The sequence below is a fragment of the Equus przewalskii genome, chromosome 12 (genome assembly GCF_037783145.1).
Source record: "Equus przewalskii isolate Varuska chromosome 12, EquPr2, whole genome shotgun sequence".
In the NCBI taxonomy this organism is placed as follows: Eukaryota; Metazoa; Chordata; class Mammalia; order Perissodactyla; family Equidae; genus Equus; species Equus przewalskii.
Window position 1 is genome coordinate 19,577,109 of NC_091842.1, and position 24,246 is coordinate 19,601,354.

The 24,246-nt window shown below is 41.4% G+C and overlaps 1 protein-coding gene across 2 annotated transcripts in view; it reads left to right on the forward strand.

The window, feature by feature from the left end:
- The window catches only part of ZNF629 (zinc finger protein 629), a 60,013-nt gene that overhangs the window by 17,981 nt on the left and 17,786 nt on the right, over positions 1-24,246 (forward strand). Inside the window, exons 1-2 of one of the 2 annotated variants that reach the window (XM_070567996.1) lie at positions 10,006-10,225; positions 11,587-11,858. The gene's annotated coding sequence lies outside the window, so the exon portion shown is untranslated. Of the gene's footprint in view, positions 1-10,005; positions 10,226-11,586; positions 11,859-24,246 lie in introns of those variants that run through there. The other variant, XM_070567997.1, reaches the window with a different exon arrangement.

Consider the following 24,246-nt stretch of genomic DNA (forward strand, 5'->3'; position numbering starts at 1 on the left):
AAATCCCAAAGATTCCACAAAAAATTACTAGAGCTAATAAACAAATTCAGCAGAGTTGCAGGGTACAAGATTAACACACAAAAATCAGTTGTGCTTCTGTACATTAGCAATGAAACACTGACAGGAAAATTGAGAAAACAATTCCATTTACAATAACATCAAAAAGAATCAAATACCCAAAGAAGACCCAGATAAATGGAAAGACATCCTATGTTCATGGATTGAAAGACTTAATATTGTTAAGATGGCAACATTACCCAAAGTGATCTACAGATTCAATGCAATCTCTGTAAAATTCCAACTGCCTTTTTTGTGGAAATGGACGAGCCAATCCTCAGATTCATATGGAATTACAAGACGTCCTGAAGAGCCACAAACAATCTTGAAAAAGGAGAGCAAAGTTGGAGAATTCATACTTCCCAATTTAAAACTTACTACAGTGCTATAGTCATCAAGATAGTATGGTACTGGCATAGGGATAGATATATAGATCAATGGAATATTAGATATTAGATATATTAGATATTAGATGTCTAATATTAGAGTCCAGAAATAAAGCCATACATCTGTGGCCAATTGATTTTTGTAAGGATGCCAAAAGCATTCAGTGTAGAAAGAAATGATGGGACAACTGGATATCCACATGCAAAAGAATATAGTTGGACCCCTACCCACATCACATATAAAAATTAACTCAAAATGGATCAAAAACCTAAATGAAAGAGCTAAAAGTATAAAACTTTTAGGTGAAAATATAGGTGTAAATCTTCAAGACCTTGGATTTGTCAATGGAATCTTAGATATAACACTAAAAGCATGAACAATAAAAGAAAAAATTGATAAATTGGACTTAGTGTAGGCGTTTTTCGGGGGGGGGGGGAGATTAGCCCTGAGCTAACTACTGCCAATCCTCCTCTTTTTGCTAAGGAAGACTGGCCCTGAGCTAACATCCATGCCCATCTTCCTCGATTTTATATGTGGGACACCTACCATAGCATGGTTTTTGCCAAGCAGTGCCATGTCCACACCCAGGATCCGAACCGGCAAACCCCGGGCCGCCGAGAAGCGGAACGTGCAAACTTAACCACTGCACCACCAGCCGACCCCAGTGTAGGCATTTATAGCTGTAAATTTCCCTGTAAGCACTGCTTTCACCGCGTCACATATGTGTTGGTATGTAATGTTTTTATTTTCATTCACCTGAAAATATTTTCTAATTTTTGTCCATTGGTTATTGAAGAGTGTGTTGCTTAATTTCCACAAATTTGTGAATTTCTTAAGTTTCCTTCTGATATTGATTTCTAATTTCATTCTATTGTTGTCAAAGTTGTATGAATTCAATTTTTTTTAGTTAACTAAAACACATTTTATGACCTAACGTGTGGTCTCTCCTGGACAATATTCCATATGTACTTCATAAAAATGTGTATTCTATGAAGGGTTCTATAGATTTCTGTTGTCTTGTTGGTTTATAGTGTTGTTCAAATTGTCTATTTCCCTGTTGATTTTCTGTATAGTAGTTCTATCCTTATTGATAATGGGGTATTGAAATGTCCAACTACTATTGTTGAATTGTGTATTTCTCCTTTCAATTCTGTCAGAAAAACTGTCAGTCAATAATTCTATATCTGGGAAAATTATCCTTCAAGCATGAAGGAGAAGTTAAGACATTTCTAGATAAACAAAAGCTGAGGGAGCTCATTATCAGTAGACTTGCCCTATGAGAAATGCTAAATGAAATCCTTTAGGCTGAAATGAAAGGACACCAGACTAACTCTAAGTCATAAGAAAAAAAACTAAGAACACTAGTAAAGGTAGTTTCACAGGTAAATATAAAAGACAATATTATTGTACTTTTGGTTTGGTTTGTAACTTCTCTCTTTTTCCTACATGATTTAAAAGGCAAATGCATAAAGCAATAATTATAAATCTATGTTAATGGGCATAAAATGTATTAAGATGTAAACTATGGCCATAACAGCATAAAAGTGGAGGAACAGAGATATACAGGAGGAGAATGTTTGTATAATATTGAAACTAAGTTGGTATTTTTCAAACTAGATTATTATAAGTTTAAGTGGTAATTTTAACCTCAGAGTAACCACTGGAAAAAAATTTTAAAAAAATACATGAAGGGAATCAAAATGGTACATTACAGGGGCCGGCCTGGTGGTGCAGTGGTTAAGTTCACATGCTCTGCTTTGGCAGCCCGGGGTTCACCAGTTTGGATCCTGGGTGCGGACCTACGCACCACTTATCAAGCCATGCTGTGGCAGGCTTCGCACATATAAAGTAGAGGAAAACGGGCATGGATGTTAGCTCAGGGCCAGTCTTCCTCAGCAAAAAAAGAGGAGGAGTGGCATGGCGGATGTTAGCTCTGGGTTAATCTTCCTCAAAAAGAAAAAGGTACACTATATCTTATAAAAATCAACTGAATACAACAACAAAAAAAGCAGTATTGGAAGAATTGAGAAACAAAAACTATATAAGACGCACATAAAACAAATAGCTAAATGGCAGAATTAAATTATTCTTTATCTGGGGCTGGCCCCATGGCCGAGTGGTTAAGTTCGCGCGCTCTGCTGCAGGCGGCCCAGTGTTTCGTTGGTTAGAATCCTGGGCGCGGACATGGCACTGCTCATCAAACCACGCTGAGGCGGCGTCCCACATGCCACAACTAGAAGCACCCACAGCGAAGAATATACAGCTGTGTACTGCGGGGCTTTGGGGAGAAAACAGAAAAAAAAAATTATTCTTTATCAGCAATCACATTAAATGTAAACAGATTAAACCCTCCTATTAAAAGATAGAGATAAGTAGATTGGATTAAAAAAAAGGGATCCATCTATACTCTGTCTACAGGGGACTCATTTTAGATATAAGGACACAAAGAGCTTGAAAGTAAAATAATGGAAAAGATATTCCATTCAAATAGTAACTAAAACAGAGCTGGGGTGGCTATATGATTATCAGACAACATAGACATTATATCAAAAAAGATAAGAGACAAGGAAGGACGTTATATATTGATAAAAGGTTCAACACAACAAGAAGATATAACAATTATAAACATACACACCTACTAAAGGAGCCTCAAAATATATGAAGCAAACACTCACAGAATTGAGGGGAGGAGAAATAGTTCTCCAGCAGTGGTTATAGATTCCAACACTCCACTTTCTTTTTTTTTTTTTTTAAAGAGAAAGCATTTTTTTTAAAGATTTTATTTTTTCCTTTTTCTCCCCAAAGCCCCCCAGTACGTAGTTGTATATTCTTCGTTGTGCATCCTTCTAGTTGTGGCATGTGGGACGCTGCCTCAGCGTGGTTTGACAAGCAGTGCCATGTCCACGCCCAGGATTCGAACCCACAAAACACTGGGCCACCTGCAGCGGAGCGCGCGAACTTAACCACTGGGCCACGGGGCCAGCCCCCCAACACTCCACTTTCAATAATGAATACACCAAGACAGAAGATCAATAAGGAGATAGACAACTTGAACAACACTATAAACCAACTAATTCTAACAGCCATATATAGAACACTCTCCCCAATAATAGTAGGATACACATTGTTCTCAAGTGCACATGGAACATTCTCTAGGATAGATCGTGTGTTAGGCCATGAAACAAGACTTCACAAATGGCGCAGCAGCTATGGAAAATAGTTTGGTGGTTCCTTAAAAAGCTAAACATAAAGTTACCATGTGATCCAACTATTCCACTCCAAACTAATTGAAAGCAAAGACTCGAACAGATATTTGTATGCCAATGTTCATTGCACTATTATTCACAATAGCCAAAAGGTGGAAACAACTAAAATGTCCGTAAACAGATGAATACCACATAAACAAAATGTGGTATGTACACACGATAGAATATTTTTAAGCCACATAAGGGAATAAAGTTGTTTTCTTCTTCTTCTTCTTCTTCTTCTCCCCAAGCCCCCCAGTACATAGTTGTATATTCTAGTTGTGGGTCCTTCTGGTTGTGCCATGTGGACCGCCGCCTCAGCATGGCCTGATGAGCAGTGCTAGGTCCGCGTCCAGGATCCCAACCAGTGAAACCCTGGGCCACCGAAGTGGAGCATGCAAACTTAATGACTCGGCCACGGGGCAGCCCCGGGAATGAAGCTTTTAATACATGCTATACCGTGGATGAAACTTGAAAATATTATGCTAAGTGAAATAACCCAGATGCTAAAGGACAAATATTGTATGATTCCACTGACATGAAGTATTTAGAAGAGGCAAATTTATAGAGACAGAAAGTAGATTAGAGGTTACCAGGGCTAGGGGAAGGGAGAAATGAGGAGTTATTGCTTAATAGTTACAGAGTTTCTGTCTGAAGTGATGAAAAAGTTTTGGAAATAGATAGTGGTAATGGTTGCACAACATTGTGAATGTAATTAATGCCACTGAATTGCACACTTACAAATGGTTAAAATAGCAAATTTGGTTTTATATATATATTACCACAATTTTTAGAAATTAATAACATACCAAAAAGCCCATTGAATCGTACACTTTGAATGGGTGAAATGTATGGTATGTGAATTATATCTCAATAAAGCTATTTTTAAGTCATTAATTTTGATGTTCGACTTACCACTTTTTCCTTTTACGAATCATGTTTTTGGTGTCTATATCTAGCCTAGATCCTGAAGGTTTTCTTTTGTGCTTTTAAAAAAGGTTTTATAGTTTTTACATTTAATATTTACATCTGTAATTCATTTTGAGTTAATTTTTGTGTAGGTCTTTTTTTGCCTATGGATGTCCAATTGTTCCAGCACTATTTGTTGAAAAAGCACCACTGAATTGGTTTTGGACCTTTGTAAAAAATCAGTTGGGAATATTTGTGTGGGTCTATTTCTAGCTATATAATAAGTCTGGAAATCTGGTAAACTGATTCCTTCCATTTTATTCTTCTTTTTCAAAATTGTTTTAGCTACTCTAGTTCCTTTGCCTTTTTGTATAAATTTTAGAATACTTTTTTCTATATCTGCAAAAAGCCTTGCTGAGATTTTGACAGGAATGCTGTTATACCTGTGCATCAGTGTAAGGAGAATTGACATTTTTGCTATTTTCATCTTGCAATCCATGAACACAGTATGTCTCTCCATTTACAGTCAGGACCTGCATAACAACGTTTCAGTCAACAAAAGACCGCATATACGATGGTGATCCCATAAGATTAGTACCAGTTAGCCTAGATTTCACCTTTAAGTATGATCTTGGCTGTAGATTTTTTTGTATCGATGGAATAGCCTACTAAGTTTGTGTAAGTACACTCTATGATGTTTGCATGGAGGAAATCAACTAATGATGCATTTTTCAGAACGTATCCCTGTCCTTAAGCCATGCATGACTATATAGAGATCTTCATTGATCTCTTTTATCAGTGTTGTATTTTTTCAGCATACAAGTCCTATACATGTTTGATTAGATTTGCATCTAAGTATTTCATTTTTGTTTTGAGAGATTATAAATAGTATTTTTCATTTTGTGTCCACATGTACATTGCTAGTATATAGAAGGACAATAGATATTTTTAATGTTTATCTTGTATCCTGAAGCCTTGCTGAACTCTCTTAATAGTTCTAGGAGTTTTTGATAGATTCCTTGGCATTTTCTCTGTAGACAATCATGTTATACGCGACAAGTGACCATTTTATTTCTTCCTTTATGATCTGCATGCCTTCCATTTTCTTGGCTTATTGTAAGAGTTAGAACTCCCAGCATTTTGTTGAATTAGAGTGGTGAGAATAGAAATATTTTAAATTTTATTTTCCAGTTGTTGCTAATGATATACAAAAGCTACAATGGAAAAACAATACATCTAATTTTTGTATATTGACCTGGTATCCCAGAAAGAGTTAAATTTGTTTATTACTTGTAGTAGCTGTTTTATAGATTTCTTGTAAATAATGTCACCTACAAATGTAGACAAATTTACTTCTTCATTTTTGATACTTATGCCCTTCCCTTTTCTTGCCTTATTGCACTAGACAGGACCACCAGTGCAATGTTCAATGGAAGTAGTGAAAGTGGACATCTTTGGCCTGTTCACGGTTTTAGAGTAAAAGTATTCAATATTTCACCTTTAAGTATGATCTTGGCTGTAGATTTTTTTTTTTTTTTTTTTTTTTTGAGGAAGATTAGCCCTGAGCTAACTACTGCCAATCCTCCTCTTTTTTTGCTGAGGAAGCCTGGCCCTGAGCTAATGTCCGTGCCCATCTTCCTCTACTTTCTATGCAGGATGCCTACCAGAGCATGGCTTTGCCAAGTGGTGCCATGTCTGCACCCGGGATCTGAACTAGCGAACCCCAAGCTGCCAAAGCAGAATGTGCGCACTTAACTGCTGCGCCACCAGGCCGGCCCCAATACCAACCTTCTTAAAAGTACTGAAGAACAAAGAAGGAATTACCAGGCTAAAATCTAGGTGAAAGTCTGAATGCAGAGAGGAACCTGAGCACTGAAACCGCCTTTGCCCTGAAAGCATTTGCCAAACCAAGTGAGCTGGAGCAAGCTTCACAGAATGGAAACCCAAGACCTGGGTCTGCCCCATGATTAGGAAAAGATGCCTCCTGCTGGGATCAAAAAGGAGTAAACCAGGAGTAAGGCGGTCCAGGCTCCCTGACCTAGGGGATTGCAAAGTAAGTTCCTTGGTGCTAAGCAGACGGAGGGAAGAAAGTATTTCTGAGAAGTTGTAATGACAAGCGAGCCCTGGGTGGAGATGTGGTTCCAAATTACATCACTTGTGTGGTAAAAAAAAAAAATCCTCAAGCTGTAAATTTAGTTTAAACTGGCTGCAGATTATCTGCATTTAGACAACTGGTGGAAGCAAATAAAAATTCCCTCAAATAAGTTTTCAAAGAGAATATACAGTCAGATATATCCCAGCACACAAGAAATAACAGAAAGCAAAAACCAACTAGCAATCCATATATTGGAATGATCACACTCAAGTTATAAAACGTCTCTGATTATTATGTTTAAAGAAATAAAACATAGACTTGAAAAATATTTGCAAGGAGCAGGAAATAAAACCATCACCAAATGACCAAGCAGATTTGAAAATAACCAAATAGAACTTTTAGAAATTAAAAATACAATAACTGAAATTAAAAGCTCAATAGAATGGAACTTCCTCATCTGATAAAAGACATGTATAAAAATCTACAGCCAAGGGACCGGCCCGGTGGTGCAGCGGTTAAGTTTGCACGTTTCACTTCTCGGTGGCCTGGGGTTCGCAGGTTTGGATCCCGGGTGCGGACATGGCATCGCTTGGCAAGCCATGCTGTGGTAGACATTCCACATATAGAGGAAGATGGGCACCGATGTTAGCTCAGGGCCAGTCTTCCTCAGCAAAAAGAGGAGGATTGGCAGCAGTTAGCTCAGGGCTAATCTTCCTCAAAATAAAATAATAATAATAATAATAAAACTGTTGAAAAAAAAAAAAGAAGTTTGGTGGGGTTTTTTTGCTGGTGAGGAAGATTGGTCCTGAGCTAACATCTGTTGCCAATCTTCCTCTTTTTGCTTGAGGAAGATGGTCCCTGAGCTAACATCTGTGCCAATCTTCCTCTTTTTGCTGAGGAAGACTGGCCCTAAGCTAACATCTGTGCCCATCTTCCTTTACTTTATATGTGGGACGCCTACCACAGCATGGCTTGCCAAGCGGTGCCATGTCAGCACCAGGGAACCCCAGGCTGCTGAAGCGGAACATGCGAACTTAACTGCTGCGCCACCAGGCTTGCTCCTACCACCACTCTTATTCAACATAGTACTGGAGGTTTTGGCCAGAGCAATTAGGCAAGAGAAAGGAATAAAAGGAATCCAAATAGGGAGTGAAGAAGTGAAACTCTCACTGTTTGCAGATGACATGATCTTATATATAGAAAACCCTAAAGAATCTATCGGAAAACTATTAGAAATAATTAACAACTACAGCAAAGTTGCAGGACACAAAATCAACTTACAAAAATCAGTTGCTTTTCTATACTCTAATAATGAACTAACAGAAAGAGAACTCAAGAATACAATTCCATTTACAATCACAAAAAAAAACCAATAAAGTACCTGGGAATAAATTTAACTAAGGAGGTGAAGAACTTATACAATGAAAACTATAAGACATTATTGAAAGAAATAGATAATGACATAAAGAGATGGAAAGAGATTCCATGCACATGGATTGGAAGAATAAACGTGGTTAAAATGTCCATACTACTCAAAGCAATCTACAGATTCAATGCAATTCCAATCAGAATCCCAATGACATTCTTCACAGAAATAGAGCAAAGAATCCTAAAACTCATATGAGGCAAGCAAAGACCCCAAATTGCTAAAGCAACACTGAGAAAAAAGAACAAAGCTGGAAGCATCACAATCCCTGACTTCAAAATGTACTACAAAGCCATAGTGATCAAAATGGCATGGTACTGGTACAAAAACAGGCACACAGATCAACGGACCAGAACCGAAAGCCCAGAAATAAAACTGCACATCTATGGACAGCTAATCTTCAACAAAGGTGCCAAGACCATACAACTGGAGAAAAGACAGTCTCTTCAGTAAATGGTGTTGGGAAAACTGGACAGCCACATGCAAAAGAATGAAAGTAGACCATTATCTCATGCCATACACAAAAATAAACTCAAAATGGATCAAAGACTTGAAGATAAGTCCTGAAACATAAAACTCCTGCAAGATAATATAGGTAGTACACTCTTTGACATCGAACTTAAAAGGATCTTTTTGAATACCATCTCTTCTCAGACAAGGGAAACAGAAGAAAAAATAAACAAGTGGGCGTTCATCAGACTAATGAGCTTCTGCAAGGCAAAAGAAACTAGAATCAAAACCGAAAGACAACTCACCAACTGAGAGAAAATTTTTGCAACATCCGATAAGGGGTTAATCTCCATAATGTATTAGGAACTCACACAACTGAGCAACAACAACAAAAATAGCCTGATCCAAAAATGGGCAGAGGATATGAACAGACAGTTTTCCAAAGAAGATATACAGATGGCCAATAAACACATGAAAAGATGTCCAACATCACTAATCATCAGGGAAATGCAAATCAAAACTACACTAAAATACCACCTTACATCTGTTAAAATGGCTATTATCACTAAGACTAAAAATAATAAATGTTGGAGAACGTGTGGAGAGAAGGGAACCCTCATACACTGCTGATGGGAATGCAAACTTGTGCAGCCACTATGGAAAACAGTGTGGAGATTCCTCAAAAAACTAAACATAGAACTACCATATGACCCAGCTATCCCACTACTGGGTATCTACCCAAACAACTTGAAATCAACAATCCAAAGTAACATACGCACCCCTATGTTCATTGCAGCACTGTTCACAATAGCCAAGACACGAAACTATCCAAGTGCCCATCGACTGATGATTGGATAAAGAAGATGTGGTATATATAGAGAATGGAATACTACTCAGCCAGAAAACAAAACAAATTCATCCCATTTGCCACAACATGGAAAGACCTGAAGGGAATTATGCTAAGCGAAATAAGCCAGACTGAGAAAGACAAACACCAGACGATTTCACTCATATGTGGAATATAAACAACCACATGGACAAAGAGAACAGTTCAGTGGTTACCGGGGGAAGGGGGGTGGGGGTGGGCACAGGGGGTGAAGGGGAGCACCTATGTGGTGACAGACAAGAAATAACGTACAACTGAAATTTCACAATGATGTAAACTATTATGAACTCAAATTTTTAAAAAATCAGCTAAAATCTAAAAAGTTAAAAAAAAAAAAGGACTTCGCTTTCCATACGGTTGCGCCAAGAGGCGCGGGACACAGCAAATTTAGCAGGTGCGCCTTACGCTAGGGCGGTTGCCTAGGTCACCCCGCAGCTTTGCCTGGGCCAAGAGGAAAGTGGGCGGGGTGCGGGAGCAGACATCCCGCCCCGACACAGGGCGCGGCCTGGGATTGGCTCGCCGTTGTCGGGCCACGCCCCCAACCCGGGCTCGCGTGGCGCCCCTAGCAGTTGACTGCCTCTGGCCGGGTTCTGAGAACCTGGAGGCTCCAGCCTGGGGAGGAGAACCCCCAAGGCCGGGACAGCTCAGCCCCGCCCGAGTAATAGCCCCGGACCGGCGCAAGAAGTGCCTCTGTTCCCGGGGATCCCTGCGATCACATGTTCCCCTGTTATTCTTCAGGCTGCAGTGCAAGCCCGGAGGTCTGCGTCCAGGTCCGGTAAATTCCGAGAAATCTTGGCTCAGGTCCGGCCCCTCGGCTAATCCGTGTTAAAAGAGGAACTAGACTCAAAAGATGATCTCCAAGGAGCCTGCCCCGTCTGACAGGCCCTCTTCTTTATGGAAGTGCTGGGCTTCTCTTGGCTTTGGCTTCCTCAGTGTAAATGAATTAAGAATCGGGAAGCCCAGAACGGGCCCTGGCTCTGGCACTCACTTGCTTTGTGGCCTTGGACAAGTCATATCCTATTTCTAGACTTATTTCCTCATCTCAGTGTGAAGGGCTTGAACTAGATGTCTTCTAAGGTCCCTTCTAGTTCTTCTTACCTATGAAACAGCCTTGATAACGTGTAAAGATTCTTAGTAAATCTTTGTCATGTTATACAAATTGTAAGCAATTCACATGGCTATCTGCTCATCCTCCTTCACTTTCTGTATCCAGAAGTTCCAGGAAAAGAGGGAAAAGTCTAGAATGGCACCTAAAAATAAAATAGAGACTCTCAACAGATGCTGGAAAGGCTGATTGCTTGCAGCTCAGGAGATGCTCCTGCAGGGGAGGGTGGAATAATCCTCTACTCTTTAACTCCCTCATTTTACAGAAGAGAAAACTTTGAAAGCAGCTGAGTCAGGCTGCTAGTAGGAGGAGGAACCACATTTTCTGACTTGACTCCATGATCAGTCCCTCACAGAGTGTTGGCAAACAGAAGGCATAAACATATAAAAACAGATTTTAAAAATTGTCCACAGAAATAAAGGCAGACAGTTTTAATTTGTAGCACTTCCCACTTTCCTTTACTTAGTATTTCTATCCTGCCAACATTTGGGGTAACTTACAAACCAGAAATAGAGCAATAAAAAATAAAACAGAAGCCACTTATTCCCTCTTCTGCTTTTCCTTTCTCTCACCCTCACCTCTCCAGAAGAGCTTCTAAACTTCTTCATAACATTCTTCATTAGTCACTGACCCACCTTCCAAACAAAGGGGGGAAAAAAGCCAAATAAAGCCAAAACCAAAATGTGCCACTTATATGAAATGTCCAGACCAAGTAAATCCTGTTACGGAGACAGAAAGTCCATTAGTGGTTGCCGGAGGGGTGGGGCGGGGGGTGGGGGGTTGGTGGTCATTGAGGGGAAACAAGAAGTGACTCCTAATAGATACGAAGTTTATTCTGGGGGTGATGAAAATGTTCTAAAATTATGGTGATGGTTGCACAACTCTGTGACCAGACTAAAAAGCATAGACTCGTACACTTTAAGTGGAGTTTATGGTATGTGAATTTTATCTCAACAAAGCTTCACAACAAAAGAATCATACCCAAAAGCAAAAACAAATCAACACATGCCTTTGTTTCTTCCCTAGGTTCTGTGTGTTTACATCCTCTCACTCTTAGGAGATCTGGGCAGCTGTTCTGGCCATCTGCCCCTGCAGACGCTCCCTGAATCCCCAAGTGTGTCACCCCCAAGGTTGCCCACCTCCTGCTCTGGCCACCGCTTTACACTTTGCCCAGCTCCATGTAATTGAAGGAAGCGTGCTGGTTCCCCTGCTCACCTGCCTCACCTGCCACCTCGTTTCTTGGCTACCCTGGATGGAATTGGGATAAAGAAGGAAAAGATAATCATGGCAGAATAGAGGTGAGTCTGGTGGGAGATTGGAGAAGTGAGAAACTGGCTAGGGGAAAATCAGGAAGAACAAAACCAACTTCAACTCTTGGAGATTTTTTTCCCTCCTGGACTACTTCAGGGATGGCAGATGGCGTTTGAGTAGCTTTCCTCATGGTCTGTGCTGTCTTCGTCCTGGTGGAGCTCTCGGAGGGAGCATCACGCAGTTGGCTGTTACACATCTCCTTCCTTTAAGACTTTACTAAAGGTTCGCCTTCTCAGAGAAGTCTCCCCTGGCCTTGTTGTCCAAAACTTCAGCACCTTCCCTGACCCAAGACTTCCTGGCCCCCTTTCCTGCTTTATTTTTTCTTGTTATTTTGTTCATCTACTTTCCTTAGACTTTAACCTCTGTAAGGGCAGGAATTTTTTTTTTTTTTTTTTAAAGATTGGCACCTGCGCTAACATCTGTTGCCCATCTTCTTCTTTCTTCTTCTTCTTCTTCTTCTTCTCCTCCCCAAAGCCCCGCCAGTACATAGTTGTATATTTTAGTTGTGGGTCCTTCTGGTTGTGCCATGTGGGATGCCGCCTCAGCGTGGCCTCATGAGCGGTGACATGTCTGCGCCCAGGATCCGAACCGGTGAAACCCTGGGTCACCAAAGCGGAGCGCATGAACTTCACCACTCAGCCACGGGGCCAGCCCCTGTTTTAGGTCTTATCTGTTTTGTTCACAACTGTATCTACAGTGCCTAGAAGAACCCAGAGTAAGCCATCAATAAGTATTTATTGAATGAATGAATGAATGGACATATTATGTGCTGGGTACTTTTGTAATATAGAGGGAAAGTTTGAAAAGACTGTTTTGTAAACCTGACAGATACATAGCTAGGAGGCAAGGGAGAAAAAGAGGCCTTTTTTTCTCCTACAAGTCATTTTAAAAAACCTCTGGAGTACAAGAAGAGAGAAGTCTAGAATGACATTTGGGCAGTGAGGGACTAGGGTGATGGATTCATAATTCAGAAGTTAACTGGACCGTTCCAGAGAGACACGGAAGGGAGGATGAACTCCAGACGCCTTTTTGATGACCAGGACTGGTTTCTGATCCAAGCTCTAGCTCTCAGTATCAGCTTAACTTTTGCAAAATTACATAACATTTTAAAGCTTCACTTCCCTCTTCTGCACAATAGGATGATAATACTTTCATATTTGAAGGATTCAGTAAGATAAAATATGACAGCAGCTGTCAGTTCCTGGCACACAGTAGGTGCAATTAATTATTGCTTCCCCTCTCTGCCCTGATGTGGAGAAGCTACTTCTCCCTCTTGTGATTTCCTCCTGTGAATACAAGTTTGTTACTCAAGAGTTTGAAGCCACACTGTCAGTTTGACTTAAAAAAAAAAAAATCTGAAGTTTTCTCTTTGGACTTTTAAAGAGTTTATTGGTTCTGAAGATATATGTTTTAATTCCTTAGGTAGGTAGTTAAAGAAGGATGTGAGAAAAAATTAGTGACGAGGAGTTATGGATTGGCATTTACTTTAGGTTCACTACTTGGCATATAACGCAGAACCAGAATAAGCTGACAGCTGAGTGCCCCCCAGGGTCCTGCCCAATGTCCCTCTTCAGCCTTAGATTTTTTTTTGTTTGCTTTTTAAAAATTGAGTTAAAATACACGTAACACAAAGTTTACCATCGTAAGCATTAAATTTTAATTTTATTGAGGTCGCAATAGTTTATAACGTCGTGAACTTTCAGTCGTACATTATTTTTTGTCAGTCACCATATATATGTGCCCCTTCAGCCCTTGTGCCCACCTCCTAACCCACTTCCCCTCTGGTAACGACTTAACTGTTCTCTTTGTGTGTGCGTTATTTTATCTTCCACATATGAGTGAAATCATACAGTGTTCATCTTTCTCTGTCTGGCTTATTTCACTTAACATTATACCCTCAAGGTCCATCCATGTGGTTGTAAATGAGACGATTTTGTCTTTTCTTATGGCTGAGTCCATTGTGTGTGTGTATGTATATATGTATACCCGTATACATCTTCTTTATCCATTATCAGTTGATGGGCACTTGGGTTGCTTCCACATCTTGGCTATTGTGAATAATGCTGCAGTGAACAGAGGGGTGCATGAGTCTCTTTGAATTGTTATTTCAAGTTCTTTGGATAAATATCCAGTAGTGGAATAGGTAGGTCATATGGTATTTCTACTTTTAATTTTTTGAGAAATCTCCATACTGTTTTCTATAGTGGCTGCACCAGTTTGCATTCCCACCAGCAGTGTATGAGGGTTTCTTTTTCTCCATACCCTCTCCAACATTTGTCATTTTTTGTCTTGGTGATTATAGCCATTCTAACAGGGGTGAGGTGATATCTTAGTGTAATTTTGATGTGTATTTCCCTGATGATTAGTGATGCTGAACATCTTTTCATGTGCCTCTTGGCCATCTGTATATCTTCTTTGGAAGAATATCTGTTCATATCCTCTGCCCATTTTTTTATCGGGTTGTTTGGTTTTTTTGTTGTTGAGTTGTGTGAGTTCTTTATATATTGTGGAGATTAACCCATTGTCAGATATATGATTTGCAGATATTTTCTCCCAGTTGGTGAGTCGTCTTTTCATTTTGTTCCTGGTTTCCTTTGCCTTCCAGAAGCTCTTTAGTCTGATGAAGTCCCACTTGTTTATTTTTTCTTTTGTTTCCCTTGCCCGAGTAGACATGGTATTCGAAAAGATCCTTCTAAGACCGATGTCAAAGGGTGTACTGACTATATTTTCTTCTAGGAGTTTTATGGTTTCAGGTCTTATCTTCAAGTCTTTGATCTGTCTTGATTAATTTTTGTGTATAGTGAAAGATAATGGTCTACTTTTATTCTTTTGCATGTGGCTGTCCAGTTTTCCCAACACCATTTATTGAAGAGACTTTCCTTTCTCCACTGTATGTTCTTAGCTCCTACGTCCTTTAGCTGTCCGTAGATGTGTGGCTTTACTTCTGGGCTTTCAGTTCTGTTCCATTGATCTGTGTGTCTGTTTTTGTACCAGTATCCTGCTGTTTTGATTACTATGGCTTTGTAGTACATGTTGAAGTCAGGGGTTGTGATGCCTCCAGCTTTGTTCTTTTTTCTCAGGATTGCATTTGCTATTCAGGGTCTTTTGTTGCCCCCTGTGAACTTTAGAATTCTTTGTTCTGTTTCCATGAAGAATGTCATTGGGATTCTGATTGGGATTGCATTGAACCTGTAGATTGCTTTAGGTCGTGTGGACATTTTAACTATATTTATTCTTCCAATCAATGTACATGGAATATCTTTCCATTTCTTTATGTCATCATTGATTTCTTTCAATACTGTCTTATAGTTTTCATTGTGTAGGTCTTTCACCTCCTTGGTTAAATTTATTCCTAGATATTTTATTCTTTTTGTTGTGATTGTAAATGGTATTGTATTCTTGAGTTCTCTTTCTGTTAGTTCATTATTAGAGTATAGAAATACGACTGGTTTTTGAAAGTTGATTGTGTACCCTGCAACTTTGCTGTAGTTGTTGATTATTTCTAATAGTTTTCTGATGGATTCCTTAGGGTTTTCTATACATAGTATCATGTCATCTGCAAACAGCAAGAGTTTCACTTCCTCACTCCCTATTTGGATTCCTTTTATTTCTTTCTCTTGCCTAATTGCTCTGGCTCAAACCTCCAGTACTATGTTGAATAAGAGTGACAAGAGTGGGCATTCTTGTCTTATTCCTGTTCTCAGAGGGATGGCTTTCAGTTTTTCCCCATTGAGTATGATGTTGGCTGTGGGTTTGTCATATATGGCCTTTATTATGTTGAGGTACTTTCCTTCTATACCTTTTTTTTTTCTTTTAAAGATTTTATTTTTCCTTTTTCTCCCCAAAGCCCCCTGGTACATAGTTGCGTATTTTTAGTTGTGGGTCCTTCCAGTCGTGGCATGTGGGACACCACCTCAGCATGGCCTGATGATCAATGCCATGTCCACGCCCAGGATTCGAACCGGTGAAACCCTGGGCCACTGAAGCAGAGCGCATGAACTTAACCACTTGGCCATGGGGCCAGCCCCGCTTCTATACCTATTTTATTGAGAGTTTTTATTGTAAATGGATGTTAGATTGTCAGATGCTTTCACTGCATCTATTGAGATGATCATGTGGTTTTTGTTCCTCCTTTTGTTAATGTGATGTATCACACTGATTGATTTGCGGATATTGAACCATCCCTCTGTCCCTAGTATAAATCCCACTTGATCATGGTGTATGATCTTTTTAATATTTTACGATATTCGGTTTGCCAATATTTTGTTGAGCATTTTTGCATCTATGTTCATCAGCGATATTGGCCTGTAATTTTCTTTCTTTGTCTGGCTTTGGTATCAGGGTGATGTTGCCCTCATAGAATGTGTTAGGAAGTGTTCCATCTTCCTCAATTTTTTATAATAGTTTGAGAAGGATAGGCATTAAATCTTCTTTGAATGTTTGGTAGAATTCTCCAGAGAAGCCATCTGGTCCTGGACTTTATTTTTGGGGAGGTTTTTGATTACTGTTTCAATCTGCGTACTTGTGATTGGTCTATTCAGATTCTCTTTCTTCTTCATTCGGTTTTGGGAGGTTGTATGAGTCTAAGAAATTATCCATTTCTTTTAGATTGTCCAATTTGTTGGCATATAGTTTTTCATAGTATTCTCTTTGTATTTCTGTGGCATCCATTGTAATTTATCCTCTTTCCTTTCTAATTTTACTTATTTGAGTCTTCTCTTTTTTTTTTTTTTTTAAAGATTTTATTTTTTTCCTTTTTCTCCCCAAAGCCCCCCAGTACATAGTTGTATATTCTTCGTTGTGGGTCCTTCTAGTTGTGGCATGTGGGACGCTGCCTCAGCGTGGTTTGATGAGCAGTGCCATGTCCGCGCCCAGGATTCGAACCAACGAAGCACTGGGCTGCCTGCAGCGGAGTGCGCGAACTTAACCACTCGGCCACGGGGCCAGCCCCTCTTCTCTCTTTTTTTCTTAGTGAGTTGAGCTATGTAAGTTTGTCAATTTTGTTTGTCTTCTCAAAGAACCGGTTCTTTGTTTCATTGATCCTTTCTACTGTTTTTGGTTATTTCAATTTCATTTATTTCTGCTCTAATTTTTATTATTTCCCTCCTTCTGACTTTGGACTTTGTTTGTTCTTCTTTCTCTAATTCTGTTAGGTGTAGTTTAAGATTGCTTATTTGAGATTTTTCTTATTTGTTAAGGTGGGCCTGTATTGCTATGAATTTCCCCCTTAAGACCACTTTTGCTGCATCCCATATGAGTTGGTATGGTGTATTTTCATTTTCGTTTGTCTCCAGATGTTTTTTTATTTCTCCTTTAATTTCTTCAATGATCCATTGGTTGTTCAGTAGCATGTTGTTTAGTCTCCACATATTTGTCATTTTCCCAGCTTTTTTCTTGTAGTTGATTTCTAGTTTCATAGCATTATAGTCAGAAAAGATGCTTGATGTGATTTCAGTCTTCTTAAATTTATTGAGGCTTGCCTGGTTCCCCAGTGTGTGGTCTGTCCTTGAGAACGTCCCATGTGCACTTGAGAAGAATGTGTATTCTGCTGTTTTTGGATGGAGTGTTCTACATATATCTATTAAGTCCATCTGGTCTAGTTTTTCACTTAAATCCACTATTTCCTTGTTGGCTTTCTGTCTGGATGATCTATCCATTGATATAAGTGGGGTGTTAAGGTCCCCTACTGTTATTGTGTTGTTGTTAATATCTCCTTTTAGGTTTGTTAATAGTTGCTTTGTGTACTTTGGTTTTCCTGTGTGGGGTGTATATATATTTATAAGTGTTCTGTCTTCTTCGTGAAGTGTCCCTTTTATCATTATATACTGCCCCTCTTTGTCTCTCATTGCCTTTTTTATCTTGAGGTCTACTTTGTCTGATGTAAGTATGGCAACACCTGCTTTCTTTTGTTTGCTGTTAGCTTGGAGTATCATCTTCCATCCCTTCACTCTGAGCCTGAGTTTGTCTTTAGAACTGAGATGTGTTTCGTAGAGGCAGCATATTGTTGGGTCTTGTTTTTTAATCCATCCCACCACTCTGTGTCTTTTGATTGGAGAGTTCAATCCATTTACATTTAGAGTGATTACTGATATACGAGGGCTTAATGCTGCCATTTTATCACTTGTCTTCTGGTTCTTCTCCTTTTCCCCTGTTTCTCGTCCCATGTATTTCAGACTACCAATTCAGTTTGGTAGTTCTCTACGATGGTTTTCTTAGTTTTCCCTTTACTTATAATTTGTGTGTCTGTTCTGATTATTTGTTTAGTGGTTATCATGAGGTTTGAATAAAAAATCTCATAGATGTAATAGTCCATTTTCTGATGGCCTCTTATTTCCTTTGACTAAGACAATTTCATCCCTATCCTCTTCCCCTTCTAAGTTGTTATTGTCACAACTTACTCCATCTTGTGCTGTTTGTGGTTCAAATGATTAGATTATATTTATATTTGATGTTTTCTTTCCCTTTATCTTTAATGTTATAATCCATCTTAACCATTTTTAAGTGTGCAGTTCAATGGTACTACTGCAGCCTCTAAGTTTGGAAGGAGCACAGTGCTAAGTGCGGGAGCCTTTCAATCAGCCCATGCGGACTTGAACTCCTGGCTCAGCCTGTTACTATGTGGCCTTAGGAGGGTTACTCAGGCACTGGAGCCTCAGCCTTCTCATCTGCAAAGAGGACATACTCACAGTATTGGCTCCTCTGTGCTGGTGAGGCTGGAAGGAGGCCCTGGGTAGGAAGTACTTGGCAGTGCTTGGCTCAGAGAGTGCCTCAGTACATGTTAACCACTGTTGTTATTCTGGAGCTTGGAATTCAGAATCAGAATCAGGTTGGGTTTCATGCACAAGGTCATATGGACACAGCTGGGTCCTAGATGTAGCTTCGGCTGAATTTTCAGCAGACGCTTCAGGTTGAGAGGTCTGTAAAGGGCTTCTGGCTTTCAGGACTGTGTAAAGCCTCTGCTCTCTGTTCTCTGAGGCTGCCTCTCTGTTTCTCTACTATAGGAGAGATGTCAATGCAAGCACACCGCTGATCCTCAGGCTTAGAGACAGGGCGTACTATGGAATGGAGGGAACCAAGGTGAACTGGGGGACACAGCCCTATGGAAAAGGGTCAGCCACTTCTCACTTCAACCAGTTGCTGAATGCAAGAACATAGGCTGTTTCCAGCTCTGCTGATGTATCGAAGGCTGGAAATCTGTTTGTTTTTTTAATGAAATCTCCTGATTTTAAAGAAAATGTCAAGACAAATTTTAAAAAGAAACTCTACTGGCCAGTTGAAACAGATTTTCCAGTTGTAGCTACCAGTCTGTAAACTCTCCTTAGGAACTAAGAGAGATTAAGTTAGAAAGATGGCCTTGAATGCCATGCTAGAGTTTTACCTTGAGCTTATAGACAGCTTTAGTTTTATAGACTACAAGGGTTCTTTGAACAGGGGGATGGTTTAATACAAGGATTTGGGGGCTGGCGGAGTGGCGTGGCAAGCCTTTGAAATACCAGGGGAAGTAGTCAGGACTGCAGATTACTGCAGTAACACAGGTTTGTGACAATGAGGTTAAAAGATGGTGGCAGTGGGACTGGAAAGATAGACTGGACTGAAAAAGAGGAAGACTAAAAAGATGGTAAGGAAAGGATGTGGAAAGTGGAGGGGAGGGCAGGAGAAAAGATAACAGAGGTCCCAACCTTTCTGAGAATGAACCATCTCTCTTGACAGAAAGAGAAAGGCCTGCCAGGTTGGTTTAGGCCTGCTGAGTTGGAGAAGTTAGCTTGTGATCTAGACATCACCCCAACACGGAAGAGGGAACAAGCCTAAGGGCCTAACCAGCAAGGGCAGTCCTACCTCCCCTACTGGCCGGCTGAGCGTCAGATAAGACCGTTTATAAAACTGACTTTATAAGCAAGTGGCCTGTAAAATGGAGATGATGCCGCCCACTGATCACGGCGGTGGTGAAGATTAAGGACGAGGTGGACAGGCCAGCTCTCGGGAGGGGGAGAAATGAGCGGGGGCTCTCTCCCCGGGCTCTGGAGGGTTGGAGGTCTCAGGGAAGGGAGGCAGGGGGCCTCGGCCGGGGACCAAACTGCAGGTCCGTCCCGAAGAAACGCCCGCCCGCCTCGGGCCTCCCCCGATCAGCCTGGGGGACGAGGACCAGAAGCCACCGGCTGGCCAAGTTCAGAGACACCCCGGGGGCAACCCCACCCCCACCCCGGGCGCCCCTGGTTGCGCGGGCCGGCCCTCCCCTCCTCAGCAATCAGTCCACCCTTTCTGGAATTCAGGAGGCAGGGATGCCTTTGGGGGAACCCTTCCCCTCCTCCCCGCAGGGAGGCGGGGGCCGAGCGGGGCCCGAGCGCCCCGAGCCTGGAGCGAGCCGGTCGGACTCCCGGCCTCCCGACCCAGGCCGGAAATGCATCTTCCTCCCGCCCACGACGGGGCCTCTCTAGGAGCCCGGGGTACTGGCGTCTCCGTGGGAATAACCCTTTCGGCTCCAGGACGCTAAATCCATACCTGGAGGGATTCGCTCACTTTCTCCCTGAGAAGGGCTCAGTTGTCTTGTGTTCACCCTGGGGAACGTTTTAATGATTCTGGTGCCTAGATCAAGAGGGCAGAGCCCTACCGCCTGCGTTTGTATCCCAGCTGGGCTAAGATGCTGAGCGACCTCAGACAGGTTGTTTAACCCCTCTGTGCCTCTGCTTGCTTATCTGTAAAGTAACCGTATGTAACCTCAAGGGTCTGCTGTAGGATTCAATGAACTAACACATGTAACGCACTCAGAAGAGTTCCTGAGGCAAAATAAGTGCTCAGTAAGTGGTAGTTACCGCGATTGTTTTCACTGCTACCTGGTAAAAAAGGACTGTGGCGGGAGGGTCAGTTTTGTGACGTGAGAATGAGGAACACGAAAGAAATGACGGTGAGAGCTGCTGTTTATTGAGGGCCTTCTTCATGCTAGATCCCTTACATACCTATCTCTATGACCTTCGGGCAAGTCTGTGAAGGGAGTGTTATTATTACTCCCATTTTATTATTCTTCCCATTTTATGGATGAAGATCTGGGGTTTGAGTGTATGTCAGCATCTGATGTGAACTCCAGACCCTCTGGTTTCAGGGAGTGTGCCTTCTCCTCTCCTCCACACTGCAGCTCTGATTTTAGAAACTTTTTCTGGGAATTCCAAACTAAAGCATCAAAAGCCATGGTGCTGCCCCAGCCATGGATTCCTGATTAGTCCAGAGGTGGGGAGGCTGTGTAGAATCACCTAATCCCACAACAGGATCAAAATAATGAACGGCGCTGCCACAGAGTGGACATCACTGCTTAAAGAAAAGGATCTTGTGACCTTAAAAAGAAGCAAGTTGCAGACATCCAAAAGAAAAAGGCACTGAGTGTATGTTTTAAGGATAAAATAAAACCGTGGCTTTTTTTGTTTTTTGGGGTTTTTTTGAGGAAGATTAGTCCTGAGCTAACATCTGCTGCCAATCCTCCTCTTTTCGCTGAGGAAGACTCGCCCTGAGCTAACATCTGTGCCCATCTTCCTCCACTTTATTTGTGGAACGCCTACCACAGCATGGCGTGCCAAGCGGTGCCACGTCCGCACCCGGGATCTGAACCAGCGAACCGTGGGCCGCCGAAGCGGAACGTGCACACTTAACCGCTGCGCCACCGGGCCGGCCCCTAAAACCATGTTTTTATGTGTGAAAATGATCACCATCCAACTTGACCTTTCACACAACCTGTGGAAACCTCAGAGGCCAGTCTGACTGGCCATTTCTTCCTGCTTCCACTACTCAGGTCATTCTGGGCACTTTCTACTCAGCTCCAATGTTTAGTACTAAAGGTCCTTAGAGTTTGTGGAGGCCTGGAGAACACAGTCAGGCTGTCCTTTCTTCCTTTCATTCCCTAAGGAATTAGCAACTAGACAGTCATGCAAGAGAGCAGCCAAGAAGAATGTGGGTGTGGAAGCTGTGAGTGAAAGGGGTGGGGGTGATGGGAGATGAGGAACTGGAGTTGGTGGGCCCAGACTTTCTCACCTCCATGCCCTTGGCCACGCTGCTCCTTCTGCCTGGCTTAAACTTGGAGAGGGCAAGACATTGTCTATCTTATGGTTTCTGTACCCTAATACCGAGAAAATGTGAGGTTCCTCCAAGATCACTCCACAAGTCAGTGGTTTAGTCAGGACTGGTCAGTCAGAACAGGGCACTGAATATCTCCCAGAATGTCCCCAAGGGCACATAGAGGAGTGAGGCTGCCCTGGATCAAAGACCATACACACTTTCTCTAGCAAGGAACATTGTGGCCCTACAATACAGGGCAGGTGTTTTCTAACGAGATTTCTTTTACATTTTTTAAGATTTTATTTTTCCTTCCTCTCTCCAAAGCCCCCAGTACATAGTTGTGTATATTTTAGTTGTGGGTCCTTCTAGTTGTGGCATGTGGCACGCCGCCTCAGCATGGCTTGATGAGCGGTGCCATGTCCGCACCCAGGATCCGAACTGGCGAAACCCTGGGCCACCAAAGCAGAGCGCACGAACTTAACCACTCGGCCACGGGGCCGACCCTCTACAGTTTTCTTTTTAACTTCTTTTTATATTTTGAAAATAAATGCAAATAGTGTAAAAAGATAAAAATGAAAAGCAAGCTGCCCTCCTGCCTCCGCCCCATCCCCTGTCATCATCACCTGAGGTGAGCACTGTTACCACTTTCTTGTGTATCTTTCTCAAGAGAGTATACACATATGCAAACATCTCCTTTTAGAAAAACATAAAAATGCTAGCACATTGTAGATATTTGTTTTTTTCACATAACAACATATTTCGGAGAAGGTTTCATGTCAGTTTGTACATATCTGCTTCATTTATTTTCACAGTTGCTGAGTATTCCGTTATATGGATATGCCATAATTTATTTAATCAACTCCCCTATTGGTGGACATGTAGGTTATTTTCAGTCTTTTGCTATAGAAACAACATTCTCACGCATAGCACTGTGCGCACACCTCTGTGCGCATGTGCCACCATGCCTGTAGGAGCTAGAAGTGGACTTGGGTCAAAGGGTGTGGACATTTTGAATTTTGGTCAGTGTAGCCAAATTTTCCTTCCTCCACAGAGGCAGTGCAGAGAAACACTCTTACCAGTAATATCTGAGAGTGCCTGCTTCTCCACATAGTACATAACCAGACTATTTATGTTCGATAACCTCTTAGGTTAAATAGTATTTCATGGTTGTTTTTATTTGCATTATGAGATTTTTTTTTTTAAATAACAAACGCTAGTAAGAGGAAGTGGAAATCTTAACATTGGAGGTATGAAATTTTAAGAAAGTATCTCGCTGCTTTGAATCAACCCTCATCTTCTGATCTGACTTGCACAAGTAAAATGAGAAAATTTGCCAACGAGTGCTCCAAGCCGCCTGACTCCTTGGAGAAGAGACACAAAAGACTGAATATGGACAAATGAAGTCCCAATTTTCAAAAAAACGGAAAGATATTAATCATACAAACCAAAGGCCAGGAAACTTGACGTTTAACTCAATTGGAATTCTAAATTAGACCATCAAAAGGATGCTTTATGAGTAAGATGGCATGGTGTGGAGATGAGAAGGGCCTCGAGCCCTACAGGACTGCATTAAATTTTAAGTCTTTACTAGCAGGGTGACCCCTTTCATATATTTCTGAACTTCTATTTCTTCAGCATAAAATAGGGGCCACAATAAACACCTTCCAGAGTTATGGCAAAAACTAAAATAACTCACGTAAAATGGTTGGCACAAAAGATGTTGGTTACAATGGAAGGAAGGTCACCTCCAAGCCCTTTGGGGTTATAGGCCCTAGACCAATGAGAAAAAGGGGAGGAGGCTGGACAGATGACCTGGAGATAGAACAGCTGGAAGCCAGAAGAGCTTGATTGTGCCTGTACAAGGCAGGTTTGCTCTCAACCTTGTGGTCAGATCTCAAGGGTGAAAAACCAGAAAAACAACAAAACCTCCAAATACTGTCCCCCTTTCAGTGTGAAACAAAACTATCTTCTTATCAGTTGGGTATTTCTAGGGCCACCATGTTTCATTGTTTGTTAATAGCCCCTGGAGCTGTCAAGGAAGAAATACTGTATACCAACCCCACAGAGCAGAAAGATACATGTTGTAGCTAATCCCCTTACTAGAATTGTTCCTAGCTGGGATGTGTGATTTGTAACAGTGGCTTTAAAAGCATGACTGGCTGAATTTATGGCAGCCATGCTCTGGGTCGTACCCCACTGAGGCTTTGCCCATCTGTCTCTGTGTTGGACTGGATCCAGAATTAGGGGATGAGTTTGAAGACATGGCCCTCTGCATCACAAAATGTCATCTTGATGAGGACTCACAGAACTTTCTCCCAAGCCTCAGGTGAATTA